This window comes from Triturus cristatus, chromosome 1_2, assembly GCF_964204655.1.
Source record: "Triturus cristatus chromosome 1_2, aTriCri1.1, whole genome shotgun sequence".
NCBI lineage: Eukaryota > Metazoa > Chordata > Amphibia > Caudata > Salamandridae > Triturus > Triturus cristatus.
The window spans coordinates 147,793,252-147,809,721 of NC_140580.1; the positions used below are offsets into that span (position 1 = coordinate 147,793,252).

Here is a 16,470-nt window from a genome sequence, read left to right on the forward strand (position 1 = left end):
TTGGGGTACTTTTTGTAGATTTTTGTTTTTGTAGGGCGACAGGCACACTGCAAGTTGGGGGGGCTTTTTAAGCTGCAGCAGGGGTGCAGGGTGGGGGGAGTTATGGGGAGTTTGAGTTTGTTGTTGGGGGGTTTATTTCTGCAAGGCATGATGATTATCCTCAGGGCTGTTCCATGGTGGCGCCTCGGGTGTGGGGTGGGCCTCTTTCCGTTTGAGGATGGGGGGTAGAGGCCTAAGTGTTATAAGCTGGAATGTTAATGGTTTGGGGGATCGCATTAAGAGGGGGATTGTTTTGCAATTTCTGAAACGCTCAATGCCAGACGTTGTACTGCTGCAGGAGACGCATCTCATAGGCAATACGTGCTATGCCCTGAATAGGAAGGGGTATAAATTCATTGCACACTCGGGATTCTCTTCTGGGTCCAGGGGGGTGGGCATCCTCGTTAGAGCATCGCTGCCTTTTGAGGTGGACTCCACCATTGTTGACGATAGGGGGAGGTTTGTGGCGGTGGCGGGGCGGTGGGAAGGAAGGACTTTGGTTTTGGTTTCGGTTTATGTCCCGCCGGCCCTGCAGGCCGCCACATTTGCTGAATTGGGCAGGGCTTTGCTGACTCTCCCGGGGGGCATGCTGGTAGTGGGAGGGGATTTCAACGCTGTGGGTTCCGGACTGCTGGATAGATACCCGCCCAGGGACACAGGGGGGGCTCAGAAATGGCTTCCAGACCTCCTAGACACGTTTGGCCTGATAGACTGCTGGAGGCTCCGGCACCCCACACAGAGTCAATACACGTTTCACTCCGGGGCGCATGGTAGCCTCTCCAGGATTGACTACCTGCTCACTTTGGCCGCACATGCCTCGTTGATATCCGAGGCGAGGCACATGGCACGTGGTATCTCTGATCACTCGCCAGTGTGGATCCGGCTGGATCTCGGTCGGGAGGGAGGAGGGAGGGTGGCCCCCATTAACCCTTGGTATTTCCGAGACCCCAAGATGCGCAGCGCCCTGGTAAAGAAGGTAGATAATTACTTTAAGGACAATCTGGGATCCGTGGACTCGGCGATCTCGCTGTGGGAAGCTTTTAAGACCGTGCTTCGGGGGGAGGCCCTCTCCCTGGTGGTGACTGCCAAGAATCGGAGGGATTGCGAAGTGCGGCAAGTAGAGGAGGAGATTGCGGCCCTTGAAGGGGATATGGAGGAGGAGGTCACAGAGTCCTCATTGCATGAGCTTTGCTTGAAGCAGGCGGAGTATAGGGACCTGGTGACGGACGCCGCCAAGACCCTCAGCAGGGAACAACAGGGCCGTCTGTATGATGTTGGAGATAAGGCAGGGAAACTCCTGGCGTGGCTGGACAGGAAGGAACGGGTCAATAGAGTGGTGCCGGAGTTGATTGGAGAGGGGGGAGAGGTGATTGTGGAACCTGAAGGGATTGTGGAGTGTTTCGCGGAGTATTTTCATAGGGTTTATTCCTCTGTGTCGGACAGGCCGCCCGAGGACTCGTCTGATCTCCTTCGTGATATCGAGTTGCCCTGCCTCTCTGACATAGATAGGGACGATTTGGATGGCGACATCACGGTTGACGAGGTGGCGGGGGCGATTCGCGCGTTGAATTCGGGTAAGGCCTCTGGACCGAACGACTGCCGATCGATCTGTACAAACTGTTCCCGGATAGGGTCGCCCCTCACCTGCGCGCCATGTTCTTGGAGGCGCGGGGAGATGGGATCCTTCCGTTGGATCAGCGGCTGGCGTCGATCGTGGTCATACACAAAGAGGGTAAGCCCCGAGATAGATGCGCCTCCTATCGGCCCATTTCACTCCTCAACGCTGAGCCGAAAATTCTGACCAAACTCCTGGCAACCCGTCTGATTAGAGTACTTGGCGATCTGGTCCACCCGGATCAATCTGGCTTTATCCCGCACCGAAACACAGCATTGAACCTTAGGCGTCTTCATGGCGTCATCGCCAGGGCGGGCACGCTGCGTGAACCGGCTGTTGCGGCATCTCTCGATGCCACGATGGCCTTTGACACGGTGGAGTGGGCATATTTATGGGCCGTGCTGGCCAAGTTTGGTTTCAGTCGCGGGTTTGTGAGTTGGGTCCGGTTGCTGTACGAGGGGCCACTAGCGAATGTTGTGGTGAATGGTCGGGCATCTGCTCCGTTTCAGCTTGGAAGGGGTACTCGGCAGGGCTGCCCCCTGTCGCCTCTGTTGTTCGCCCTCGCCCTTGAACCGTTGGCTGCGTGGATACGTTGGCACCCGGATATACGGGGCCTTCGGTGGTCGCCTGATCACGAGGACCGTATTTCACTTTATGCCGATGATATCCTGCTGTATCTTGCCTCACCTAAGAAGTCACTTATAGTGGTCTGTGACGTACTCGCATCGTTCGGTAGGAACTCGGGGCTTGTGATTAATTGGGGCAAATCGTACTTGTACGTACTTAGTGGCGAGGTCCCACCGATCCCTAGAACATGTTCGATACAGGTTGCCCAGCAAGGTTTTGTGTATTTGGGGATTTTTATATCCATGGATCCTGCTGTGCGCTATGAGAGGAATCTGCTCCCCCCCTTGGCGCGCTTGAGGCGAGATGTTGAAGGTTGGCGGAGGCTGCCGCTCTCCCTTGTTGGGCGTGCGGCCCTGTTCAAAATGATGTCTCTTCCCCGCTTCCTCTACGCCCTCCAGAACACCTTGGACTGGGTACCGGCTAAATACTTTCGGGAGGTCGAAGGCCTCCAAAGGACGTTGCTGTGGGATGGGCGGCCGCGAATAGCTATTTCAAAGTTGACGCTCCCATGGTACGATGGGGGCATTGCGCTCCCAGACATCCGACGATACTACTGGGCCACGCAGTTGAGCGCGATCAACCATGGGTTTTACGGCCCTGCCCTCAGCCCTGGGTATGCCATGGATAGGTGGCTGCTGCGCGGCGGCAACTACTACAGGGCGTTGTATTCGCGGTCCCTAGACTCGTCCCTCACGGGGCCCACAGGTGTGGCGGTGCGCGTATGGAAGATGGCGACCGACTCGCTGGGCTGGAAGGACAGGCTAACCCTCGCTACCCCATTGTTTGAATCGGAAAGGTTGGGAAGACTCTGGCATACGAAGGGCTTTGATAAGTGGGATCTGATAGGGATATCCAAGGTGGGGGATGTGCTGCATAAGGGGAGGGTGAAGTCTTTCGAGGAGTTGCAGACTGAGTTTGAGCTAGGGCCTTCAGAGTATTTTAGGTATATCCAGCTGCGTCACGCCCTCCGATCAGTCCTAGTGGAGGGTGAGAAGGTGCCGGAGTCCTCTCCCCTTGAGGACCGAGTCCTTGATGGTCATATGCCCGAGAGCACGATTTTGCTCATATATAAGAAGTTGATAAACGTCCGGGCAGACTTGCTATTGGGGCTGAGAGAACAGTGGACCAGGGATGGCCTCGAGTTGGATAATGAGGACTGGCAGTCCGCGGTTTCTTCGCCTAAGGAGGTTGCGATCCCGTCGCGTCTGAGGCTGGTGCAGCTCAAAATACTGCACCGGGTGTATGTTACGGGGCCACGGCTGGTCCACATGGGATTCTCGGAGGATGGCCTGTGCAGAAGGGGATGTGGTATGGTGGGTACTTTCCTGCACATCATTTGGGAATGTGGGGTCATTGTGGAGTTCTGGAGGAGAGTCCATGCAGTTATGGGGGAGGTGACGGGCACTGTGGTACAGCCGGAGGCGCGGTGTTGCCTCCTGAACGTTTGGGGGCCCACTGATCTCGATGAGGCACAGACCCAATGGGTGACTCTGGGTAACATGGTGGCTAAGAGGGATATCGCGCGATTATGGGGCTCCTCGGGTCCCCCTACACTGACCGCGTGGAAGGAGAACATGGATTGGAGCATGTTTAGGGAGAAGACGGTCTACTGCTCTAGAGGTCGCCCCCGGAAGTGGCACGCCATCTGGGGACGGTGGAACCAATATAGGGGGGGAATATGTCTTGCCCCGGATCTGGAACCTCCCGAGGAACAGCTTTCCCCCTGACCTACCTTCCAGCACAGTTTGGTTTAGGTACCCGTTCTGGGCCTCTGCTGTTCCCCTTCTTCCTCCGCACACAGTCTTATAATTAGTAGATGAGTGGGGTCCTGCCTCCCCTGGGGGCTTTCGCCATGGGATTTCAATGTTCTGCCTTGCTGGGGTTTGTTGTGTGTTTTTCTGTGTTTATTTAAAATTGGACCTTTGCATTACTCTTCGTACTGTATCCGGGACGCATTACTGTATCTAACTTGCAATGCTGCCGAACCTTCGGGCTGTCGGCTGAATAGCTGTGTCCTGAATTTCGAAATAAAGGTTTTCAAAAAAAAAAAAAAAAAAAAAAGAAAGTCAGCAGGTAGGTGCCCAAGTTTAGTGTTCCCCTGGATAACCGCTAATCTGAGCGATCTCGAGGTTCTTACTAGTTCTAGTTGTGGAATTGACGAGGACACTTCCTCGGTGTTACTCCACAGGTTAGGAATGCCTAGTCTAATGCATACATCTTTTATATATACAAACCATGGTAATTTTCCCGCCCCTGGGAGTCCCATAATCGCTTTAAGTTCAGACTGGTAGACTACTAATTCAGGGGTCGCCCACAGTTGACGCCAAAAGGTCAGCGGCCTGAGGCCAATCTCCTCCGCAATAGGTCTAATTCCTAGATCCAGGCGTAGGGGAATGAGAGGAGTGCTTGGCGGTAAGCCCAAGAGCTGTCTCATAAATGTATTCTCTATTTTGGCCATTCAGCCAGAGGGACGGTGTCCCCAGAGTTCCGCCCCATACATTACAGCACTCCTAACTTGTATTTGATATATCTCAGCCAGCGGGCCATGCGGTTTACATGAGGAGTTCCTAAAAGTTTTTGCAATTCCCCCAACCATCTGCGCTAGCCTCAAGCTTGCCTTGTCTAGTTGCAGGCCCCATTCAAATGTTTCAGACAACGTGACACCAAGGTAGTCAAAGACAGTCACCCTCTCTAACAAAGTGCCATTTAAAGAGGAATTTGGATAAGATGTTTTGGCAGGGTTAAAGACCATAAATTTGGTCTTTGATGTATTAATCTCCAGCCCCCGGTTTTTGCAAAATAAAGAGAAACTGTCAAGAATCCTTTGGATGCCCATAGGGGACTTAGATAGCAACAAGGTGTCATCCGCAAATATCATTGCAGGTACCTTACCATGCACCAGTTTTGGGGCATCGTTGTCCACTACCTCATTTAATTGGATCACCAAAGCATTGATAAAGAGACAAAACAAGGGAGGTGCCAGCACACACCCCTGCCTTACACCTCTGTTGACTGGGAAGCGGGGGGTCAGTTCCCCAGATTTCCCATATCTTACTTGGACAAAATTACCGGCGTGCTTTCGCATGATCAATGACAACAGGTAGGGCGGGATACCAAGGTGTTCAAGAACCTCCCACAGTTTGGCGCGGGGACCAGATCGAAGGCCGATTTAAGATCAACGAATATCAAATAGAGGCTGCCACCCTCTATTGACACGTCTTCCAGTATAATAGTTGGAGCTGAACATTTGGTCAATAGTGGAAATATTCCTCCGAAAACCAGCCTGATATGCACTCAGAATTTCACGCTCTTCCATCCACGAGTGGAGGCGCTCGAGAAGAATCCTAGCGAACAACTTCTAAGTGACGTCAATTAGGCTGATCGGCCTATAGTTGGTGGGCAGGAGAGGGGAGCCCTTCTTAAAAACTGGGAACATTTCAGCCCCTAACCAGGTGTCCTGGATCTTCATGCCATTCAGAATGGAATTAAATATTGCCCACAGGTAGGGTCCCCATATATTAGGTTCCTCACGAAATAAATCCCCAGGAATCTTGTCCAGTCCGGGGGCCTTTCCAAGGGGAAGCTTCCTGATTGCATTTAAAACTTCTATTAAAGTGAAGCCTTGGGGGTCTTCAAGGAGAGTCCCTGGGATTACTAAAGATGTTTCATCTTTGGGTTCTATGGGTACCTCGGTAGAATACAGGGCTTGGAAGTGAGACTTCCAAGCAGCTGCAGCAATAATAATAAGACTGAGTTTTCTAAGCTACTATCTGTACTCACTAGAGACCAGAATGTCTTCATGTCTCTATTTGAGAGTGCTATTTTAATAGCATCCCATATATCAAGCTCCCAGTTCTTCTTAGCTAGCTTAGTGCTGTTTTGATAAAGGGCCCTGTTTAATTTAATTAGGGATCTATCCTTACTTTTGAGGGCATCTACGAGGGCACCCTTTGCCTTGCGACAAGAATTATTAAACCAAGTTTGTTTGGCGGCCTTGTTCACCTTAGAATGCCTCAGAGGATAAAAAATATTAGTCAGGCTGTTTGTCAATTCTGCGTGCAAAGCCTCAAATCTACTAATAGTTTAAGGAGAGTCAAATGACATGGCAGCCTCCTCCATTTCCATTAGGGGTGAAATCGTTAGAGAATATAGTGCAGCTGCCTTGTCTGGTGACTGCTTGAGAGTTACCCATCTGATTCTCCTTTTGTTGTTAGCAAGTGTTAAATTGCTACCTACAGGGATGCGGGTGGTCGCGGGATTATAGAGGTCTGGAGGCTCCAGCTCCAGTGTCAGGGTGTTGTGGTCGCTGTCATGTCTCGGCATGACAGCGAAGTCAACAACCCACTGCCATATGCTTGTTTCCACTAAGATATAATCCAACAGAGACGATTGTCCTGTTCTATTGAAGGTTAGCTTCCCTGGCTGGTCTGACTTGGTACGGCCATTACACGCCCTCAGGGAATGAGTTAATGTTACTGCGTTAATCTAAAGTACCAGAGGGGTCCAGGCCTTTAACGGTGGAATTTGAGGGTCAGGAATTAGCCAAAGACAATCCTCATCGTTAGGGGGGCATCAGTGGGGACAGCAAGGGGCTCAAATTGACAATTGAAATATCCCCCTATAATCAACCTTGCATTCGGGGGTGCTGATTCAATAAATGTGTTTAATAAATCTATGTTCAGGTATTCCTGTGTAATGCTTACTGGGCGGGAATAAATGTTGATGAAGGCTATTTTGATCCTGGAGGAAAAGGTGAGTACAATACACTGGATGTCGTCGGATAAGGTGTTCAACTGCTCAACAGTGCAATCCAAGTGAGTAGCAACCCAAGTACATACCCCCCCGAGGGTCTACCTCTTCCCCCTGTCATAGCCAACACATTGAAAGTTGCATAACCCCCCTCACAATGTCCTCCCTTTCCCATGTCTCCTGAAACATACACACATCGTGGTTGCCTACAAATTGTCCCCAGTCTGGGCAGTGCAGTTTACTTATTATTCCAGCGATGTTCCATGATAAAACGCTCAGCTTGTGGCCGGGATTAGGGTTACCACTATTTTCAATATGACTATTAGGGTGGGACTTTGGGTGATCTTTAACTGGGCCGTGGAGGCTACTTCATCAACTTCCAATAGGGGGGCGCTCCTAGCTGAGCTAGAAGTTAAAGAGTCGGAAGAAGGGAGAGCTGGGTTGTTAAGCAAATCTACAACAATCCTATCCTAATCTGAGGCTCCCCGATGGGATTCAAGTTGTGGGTCCTCAGTTTCATCTCCATTAATACCGGGGATATTCTGGGCCTGCAGCCCACTATTGCTCAGCCCAAATTCCCAGTAGGCCCCCCAGGTCCTGGATCTGGGAGTGTGACCACCTTGCAGCGCGAGTCAGTCCACCTCCTCAAGGGCCCCATATCTGTTTGCTACTGGGATGCTAAAGAGAGGTCTAGGGGGTTGACCTGCAAATGGATGGAGTTGAAACCTATTTGTTGGGGCCCTAGAAATTGGGGTCCAAGGTAAGATGTAATTGCGAGAGTTGAAAAAATCCAGAGTATGGGCTTGGACCCCTGTGGGTGGTGCATAGGGATGGGCAAACTGGCCTACTATGGTTGTACAGTCAGGGGGTTACTGAAATTAATAACTATTCAGTCTCCTTGCACTGATTTTGGGTACTAACCCACCCACCCAACTCTTCAAACCATTAAAGTTTCTCCTGTCCTGTCATAGGAGAACTGCTTGTCCCTGGTTAGCCAAAAAAGGCACTTGTTCCTTAGGTCCAGCTGTGTTTCTTTCTGGCCATTTTTTATCTCGGGTACACCCGTTAGTACGATAACATAAGGGAGTGAGGCTGAGGGTACATTTATGGTCGTTGTAGTCAATGATTCTGGTCCTATGCCCTCTGCCTCTACAGGATCTGACCTTTCCCTTGCTACCCTATGCTCTAAATGGGTGGGCCTTCTTCCTTGTGAGTCCTACTTGTTGGGTTCTGGGTTATTGCTCCCTTGCACATTGGTAAGGCTCCTAGGGCCAGTTGTTGTCCTCAGATCTTGGGCCGGGTGGATGCCGGGCTTTTCAGGTGGCACAATGCTACAGACCTCTGCCCTGCTGGCACTCATTTGGTCAGAGGAGGATACAGCCCCAAGAGGGCCATGCTTGCCTAGGGAGAATTGGCCGACACTGTCCGTCTGGGAGCTACGATCTTTCCTCTTCCCTATAGCAGGGGTAGTGCTAACAGAGGGATTGGCCTGCCTGCTCTGGCATGTCAGTTGTCCTGTGCCTAGGTGATTAAGTAGGAGCGCAAGCTCTTCCTTTACGATAACTTTCATCTGGGTCTCTAGCCCCACTATCAAATTCCTCACCCAAGAAGGACAGTCAGAAACTGGTTGAGGGTTAGTGGGGGATTCAGTCACTCTCCCCGCACTAGCTGGTTCATCTTCACTGGGTATTAATTCTGGGTTTTTCCTTCTCTTAGCTCCTGTCCCATTTCCAATATTACATCTAGCAGCCTTAGATGAGCTAGTGGTTGTGCCACCTTTACGAGTTGCTGGCTTCACTGGGGGTTGTTATGATGGTGGAGGTGACTCAATTGTTCAAGACATAGATTCTGTTAACCCAGATGCACATCAAGGGATTGTTGGTTGGGAGGGAAATGGCTCAGACCCCTTACAGAATATATCTGGAGTTAAGGACAGGCGCCTCTCCGTCAACTCTATTTCGGTCGATACTACCCCTATAGTCCTCTGAAGCATCCTATCAACTGAGGTTTGGGGCAAAGGAGCCGGAATAGGCACCTGAAGGTGTTTTTAACTGCACAAGTGCGCTTACCCATGTTCGAGTCAAGAAAGGGTATAATACCACCTCACCCCCAAAGTAAGCCTAAATGGAGTAAGGTAGACTTGGGCACAAGACAATGATTACAATTAGAGAAGGGGATACAAAAGATACAATCTAGTAGACCGATTAACACAAAACACAGAAAAATGGTAAAAAGGAGGATTTCAAGGAGTCAGTAAACACGAGAAAGAAATGTCTCAGTTTGTGACCACATAATATGAAGCTTGGGCGAGTTCCACTAATTGTTCATTTGGGTCACTGGGTTGCAGGTTCCCTGGTTCCTCCACCAGCTCCCAGAAGTAGGTAGGGGGATGTGTTGACAATTCTTCAATAAGGTCTGAAAGTACAGTGTGCAAGCAATTAAATTAGAGGTCCCAGAAAAGCCTTACCAGCTTTAGGGCGCCGAGGAATCAAAATCAAGGGGAATGGCCCTGCCCTGCCTCTTCCTGGCAATGACGGGCCCGCCCTTGGCCCGCACGAGTCCCGCGTCGCGGGTGTGCAGGCGCGTTTTTAAGCGCGAGCAGCTAGTCCTGGCCCCTCCTGTTGGAGTGAAGGACCTTTGGACAGGGAGTCCCTTGGCAGAGCGGCAAAGCAGGCAGACTGAGCCCCATGGCGTCCCACATAGCGGGAGTGCAGGCGCGCTTTTAAGCGCGAGCAGCTGGTCCTGGCCCCTCCTGCTGGAGTGAAGGATCCTGGGACAGGGAGTTGCTTGTCAGGGCAGCAAAGCAGGCAGACTGAGCCCCGTGGCGTCTCGCATCGCGGGAGTGCAGGCGCGCTATTAAGCGCGAGCAGCTGGTCCTGGCCCCTCCTGCTGGAGTGAAGAATCCTGAGACAGGGAGTCCCTTGTCAGTGCAGCAAACAGGCAGACTGAGCCCAGTGGCGTTCATCATTTGAGAATATCTACTGTTAAACAAATCCCAAAATAGCCAGTGGGGTGTGCCACAGGTGTATGATAGAAGAGTCCCTAAACATAGCTGAGTTTTCTTAATAGTCCTCATGGACACAATAATCATTTCCATGGAAGGTTTTAATGACTAGAAATGTTTACATTTTATTTCATAATATACATTTCAACAGAAAAATTATATATAGGAATTACCCTCGCTGAGGAAAATTCAAAGCAGGTGTTAAAAACTGACAAAACAAGACATTTACAAACATACAGACAAAATATAGTGACCAACATTTATGTACAACACTCAGGTCACTTATTAGGCAAAAAATAAACTTCTGCACCCAAAACGGAAAAGAATCTTAATATAATTGTGTAGGTCAGAGTGTGTGTCGACAGCGTTTCGATCTCGTTAGAATATGGGATCATCATCAGTACTGGGGAGCAGTTGCCCAGTATAATAACAGATAGTATATTTAATGAAACACCTGAATTTGACAACAATCTGTAATAGTGAACAACAGGCCATTCAATGTTGTGCCTGTTACAATTAATGCAATAATGAACCACCTGAAATGAAAGAGAAAGAAGAAAAGGAAAAGAAGGATAAGTAATGATGAATTCCTGTTTAAAAGATAAGAATATATGGACCATAAACCATTGTGAGAAACATTATGTAAGGCTGTGAGAGGTGCTCTAGATTCAGTTTTTATCTCGGAATCTTGTCAGATGTGTCTGACATCATATAATTAATAGTATCACATGCATGTATAGTGAAGCAGACAAAGTGAAGGCAGAAGCCGACATGCTTTTTATAATTATCTTAGTCATACAGAATGGGAAAGCAATTCTATATTCGGAACTGACTGCACAGAAAAAATTGAAATTGTCGAACTTCAGGCATGCACGTCTGAATATAATCCATAACAGGGCTAACCAAAGTCACATCTGATTTGTTTGGAAAAACTGAGTTACAGCTACTTATAATGCAACTACACCGTAAGGTCATCATAATTCATAGTATCACATGCATTTATCGTGAGGCAGACAAAGTGAACTACAAGCAGGAGCCTACATGCTTTCTATAATTATCTTAGTCATGCAGATTGCAAAGGCAATCCTATATGCAAGCCTTGTGACGATGGGACCGAATGCCCAGAAAAATGAGAAATTGTGCAGTTTCCTGGTCTGAAAAAAAATAAGGATGAACGTATGAATAAAATCCACAATGGGGCTAACTGAAGTTACATCTGATTTGTGTCAAAAAACAGAGTCGCAACTACTTATAATGCGACTACTCATTAAGGTCATCAAAGTCGCTTTAAGCAAGTCCTGCCAAGTTCCAACGGAGCAATCACCTATAAGCAGGGAAACAAGGGTAGTTGTTTAGAAAGTGGCCATCATGTAGATGCTTGTGTTAATGCCAAGAGATATAAGAATATCTCCTGCTCATTTGTGTGTGAATGTACACTACGGTCTCCAGTGAATCAAAGAGAACATCTTACCGGGTTATGATTTTCAGATCGAGCAGAAGACACGTCCATGGCGTAGCCATCCCACCATCGTTTGGAGGCATGCAATCGTGCGCGCAATGTAAACAGAAATAGAAAAAGGACGAACAAATTGAAGAAACAGAAAAAGGAATGCAGAAGCTCAATACCAGCAGTGGCCATCTTGGAATGTACCAGTGGGCCATATGAGGAATCGAAAGTTTCAAACGAAAATGAGTTGTCAAGAATCAAAAAGGGAGAAAAGAAGAGTGATCTCTATATATTTTCAAATGTCAGTCCATTAAGGGATCACTATATAGTGAAGTCCATACCATAATAACCCAGGAAGTCAGACAAAGAGGATACTGAGATTGAGGTTGCCATATGGAGGAAACAGTTGTTTTTAAGGTACAGTTATCAAAATGAAATTAGATCAGAGTGGTCCAGTCCTCCATGTGGTTAAGGCCATTCTTTGAAAAAATCATCTTTGAAAAAGCAATTTCTGCGAATCCTCAGGAGTTATGAGTATGGGAGGGAATTCCTTAGCCTTAGTGCTCTGGGATGAAAGCTTGAGGATGCTAACAGTATGTTGTGTTCAGTGGGTTTTCGGTATAGAGTAGTGTATAGCTCCCCATCATTGTCTATTATTAGTAAGTCAAAAAATGAGATTTTCTGTCTGCTGAAATGGAACGTAAATCTGGAAGGGTGATGAGACTGCTCTAACTACATTTATCACTTGGCTCAATACTACACTAAGCAACTACCCTTGTTTCCCAGCTTGTAGGCAATTGCTCTACCGGAACTTGGCGGGACTTGCTTAAAGCACCTTGAATTACCTTAACGAGTAGTCGCATTATAAGTAGGTGGGTTTTTAAAATACGAATCAGATGTGACTTCAGTTAGCCCCATTATGAATTTTATTCATATGTACGTCCTTATTCTTTTTCAGAACAGGAAACTCGAACATTTCTCATTTTTCTGGGCATTCGGTCCCATTGTCACAAGGCCTGAATACAGGATTGCCTTCCTATTCTGCATGACTATGATAAGTATCAGAAGCATGGAGGCTCTTGCTTGTATGTTCATTTTGTCTGCCTCAATATATGTGAATTGCATACTATTAATTTTAAGGACCTTACGGTGTAGTTGCATTATAAATAGCTGTAACTCAGTTTTTCCAATACAAATCACATGTGACTTAGGTTAGTCCTGTAATGGATTGTGTTCACACATGCATTTTTGAAATTTTCACATTTTTCTGTGAAATCGGATCCACCATTACATGGTCTGAATATAGGACTGCTTTTGCATTCAGTATGACCAAGACTACACTCTAAAACTCTTCAATAGTTTAGTTCCTTTTTATATAGTAGAACTCAAAGAGTACAAATGGGCTCCGTTTCTTCCAACCCAGGAACAATCAACTGTGGTGCCCCGCAAGGAGCCTCTTTGAGTACTACTCTATTTTATGCTTTAGTCTCTTCTTTGGCTAAGATTGGTAAGAAATGGGGTTTTAATATCTGCTCCTACGCAGATGACACGCAGCTGCTGATAGCCATTGAAGAAAGATATGAGGACACTAGGAGCAACCTGATTAACTGCCTCTCAGAAACTGCAAATTGGATGACCGGCCACTGACTGAACCTAAACGCTGAGAAGTCTGAGATACTGTTTATTGGAGGAGCACACCTAGTCTGGGACGCAACTTGGTAGGCCCCATCACTAGGTACCGCTCCCGAGCCCAAACGGGTTGTAAAAAAATTGGGAATCCTGGTGGACAATGCACTAACCATGCAATATCAAGCCTTGGGGAAATGTTTTGCAATTCTAAAACTACTAAGGAGACGTTTTATATGGATCCCATTGAACTGGAAAAAAACTCTTACCCAGGCCTTATTGACCAGCAAACTGGACTATGGGAACAAGCTCTATGCTGGCATGGCCGACTACTTATCCTACCGACTACAGGTAACTCAGAATTCAGCAGCCAAGCTGGTTTGCAACAAAAAAAGTACAGCTCGGCATCAGAGTGCTTGAAGGAGCTTCAGTTTCAGCCTATGCGCCAAAGGGCCAAGTTTGAATTACTGTGCTATGCGCATAGAGCCTTACATAAACTTGGCCCCAGAATCCTGCAGGACAAAGTCAAATTTTATACCCACCCCACGATTACTGAGGTCCTACAACCGTGCTCTGGGTAAAACTAGATGCATAAAAAAGGCGAGAGTGGGGGGCCGCTCCTTCTAAAATTTGGCGGCCATTTGAATGAACTTCCTTTAGACCTTCGCCTCACTGACGACCATTTGAGGTTTAGGAAGAAGCTGAAAACGCGGCTATTTTTAGGACTTAATTGCTGACACCATGCGGATTGACGTTTGGGACTCATTTGTTGATGTCTCTGATAACCAAACATCTTTAAAACAGTTTTTAGCTCTCCTAGCGCCGTGATATCCCCTGGGATGATTGTTGCGCTCTACAAGTACAAGAAAAAATATATATAACATAATAATAAAAAGCATGTAGCCTCCTGCCTATAGTTCACTATGTCCGCTTCGCGATAAGTGCATTTGATACAATGAATTATGATGCTGTACACTTGACAAGATTCTGACATAAAAGCAGAATCTAGAACACCTCCCGTAGCCTTATATAATTTTTCTCACAACGGTGCATGGTCCATATATTCTTATTTTTGAAACTGGAATTCATCATTACTTATTTTTCTTTTACATTTCTTCTTTCGGTTTCATTTCAGGTGGTTCATATATGCATTAATTGTAACAGGCACCAAATTGATTGGCCTGTTGTTCACTATTACAGATTGTTGTTAAATTCAGGTGTTTAATTAAATATATAATTCGGTACGATTCCAGGCAACTTATCACCAGTCCTGATGATGATTCGATATTCTAAGGGGTCGCTATTTTTTGCCTGTATGTTTATAAATGTCTTATTTTTTCAGTTTTTAACACCAGTTTTTGAATTTACTCCAGTGGGGGTAATTCCGATATATAAAATTTTTTTGTTGAAACGTATATTATGAAATAAAATGTAAAAAGTTCTGGTCATTGAAACCTTCCATGGAAATGATTCTTGTATTCATGAGGACTATTAAGAAAATTCAGCTATGTTTAGGCAACCTTATTCCTAGAATCACTTAGTACCCTTTGTCCATAATGATCTCCGGGTTACTCTTGTTTTTTGATACTACAGGTGTATGATACAGCATAATTTCAAAAACTGTTCATCTAGCTTTGTGTTTTTTTAAAATCCACCAGTTCTTGGTGTACGTGGCAAACTGCTCTTTGTGGCGTGTGCACCAGGGGAATTTCTACTGGCAGTGTGTAGTAGTATGGTGGGGGTTACACCGCTGGCAGAAATTGGACAGGCCATCCAGGCTGGAAATTACAGATTTTATATTATGACAAAATTCTAAATCAGGCTGTATGCCGTTGGCACCTCGAAATTCTTAAAAACACTTCAGTGTATGTCTTGGAATATATAATCCACGTTTTAAACCTCTACTGGTGGAGTATGGGCCAGTAAATAACGTTGTTGGGGTAAATTTGGTGAGTTTAGGCAAAAATCTACTTTCTTAAACCCGGGGGTACTTAGTGGGTGCTGTCACATCTCCCGCTAAGCTCCCACCATTGTAACGCATTTTGACTTTGACAGTCAAAGTGATTCTGTGAAAACAGGAAGATTTTTATAGTATGGGCACATTTCAGAATGAGATGTGTGGGCCACTTGCCTTTCAAAAGCACTTTGAGGAAACCTTCGAAATATCCTGTAGTCTAGACACCTAATAAATGCACACTTTGAAGAGCTCCCTCTTTCTTTACTTCCTGTCTGTCCCTGAATTTTCACTTATTCCAGACTCCCTAACCTTACAGTTCATCATTCCACCCCAAGGTCTTTGAAGATATGTTTCTAAATGGTTTTAAGAAATGCTGCCGTGAATTATGATCTTCTACCATACATACATATACATGTCAGGGAAATTCAGGCATGCTTCAGTTTGTGAAAAATGTCAACTCACCCTGATCAACTCGTAGAGACATTTATCACTTCTTCTGTTGCTTGAATTAAGCAATTATCAGTAAAGGCCAGATGTAAATGCCTAGCTGGTGCACTAAGTCACAGGTAAGATGTTTCAGACGATCAGTCATATCAGGACTTATTGGCCAAAAAACACTGGGATTTCAGTCACTTTGACTGCCGGACCTGTGCCCAGACAAATTGCTTTGTGCATACAGGCCAACTGAAATGATTGAAGGATTGATCTCCACATTGCCTGAAACCTGTGATTACTTTCTGGAGTGGCTTTGATATTCGGGAAGACCAATGCATGAGCAGAAAGTGGTTGGCATGACAGCGAAGAATCACTTGAAATTGGCCCCGTCTGCCAGAAGTATGGGGTGTCATTCAAACGAAGAAGGCCCAGCTGATACTCAGGAAATCCTTGAAGACTTGACTAAGCAGGAAGGCCTCTGAAGTGGTGTTCTTGTCCTAATGCTAAGAAGCCCACTAGGTTTACAATTGCACCTAATACCATCCCATTACATACCAAGATGCCATTTTTTTAAATGCAAGAGTCAGGCTAACCAACAGTGGCAGCTGGTCCAGGTAAGAGTGGTGAACAGTGGAGCGGGCGGGGAGGAAGTCAACAGATGACGGAATAGGGAAAATAAATAAATAAAACCACTTACCTTGGGCTCGCCCCATTGCCAACTCGGTGATGCGGCGAGTGCAAGGTAAATAGTTTTTTTGATTTTGTTATTTTATTTTCCCTATTCCGCCATCTGTCGACTTCCCCCTGCCGCGCCCCACAACTTTTACCTGCACTGGCAGCGACTGCTAACCAATGATCTATCCAATGATGAACAAAGAGACACGTTTATCCCTTTTATCGGTCTTTAAACACAACATCTTCACACCATCAGAATTCTGTCCCCTCGTAAATAAATCTGTTGACAGCATTGG

At 46.8% G+C, this 16,470-nt stretch overlaps 1 protein-coding gene across 2 annotated transcripts in view; it reads right to left on the reverse strand.

Moving 5' to 3' along the window:
• The window catches only part of HABP2 (hyaluronan binding protein 2), a 227,122-nt gene that overhangs the window by 113,181 nt on the left and 97,471 nt on the right, over window positions 1–16,470 (reverse strand). The window lies entirely within an intron of this gene.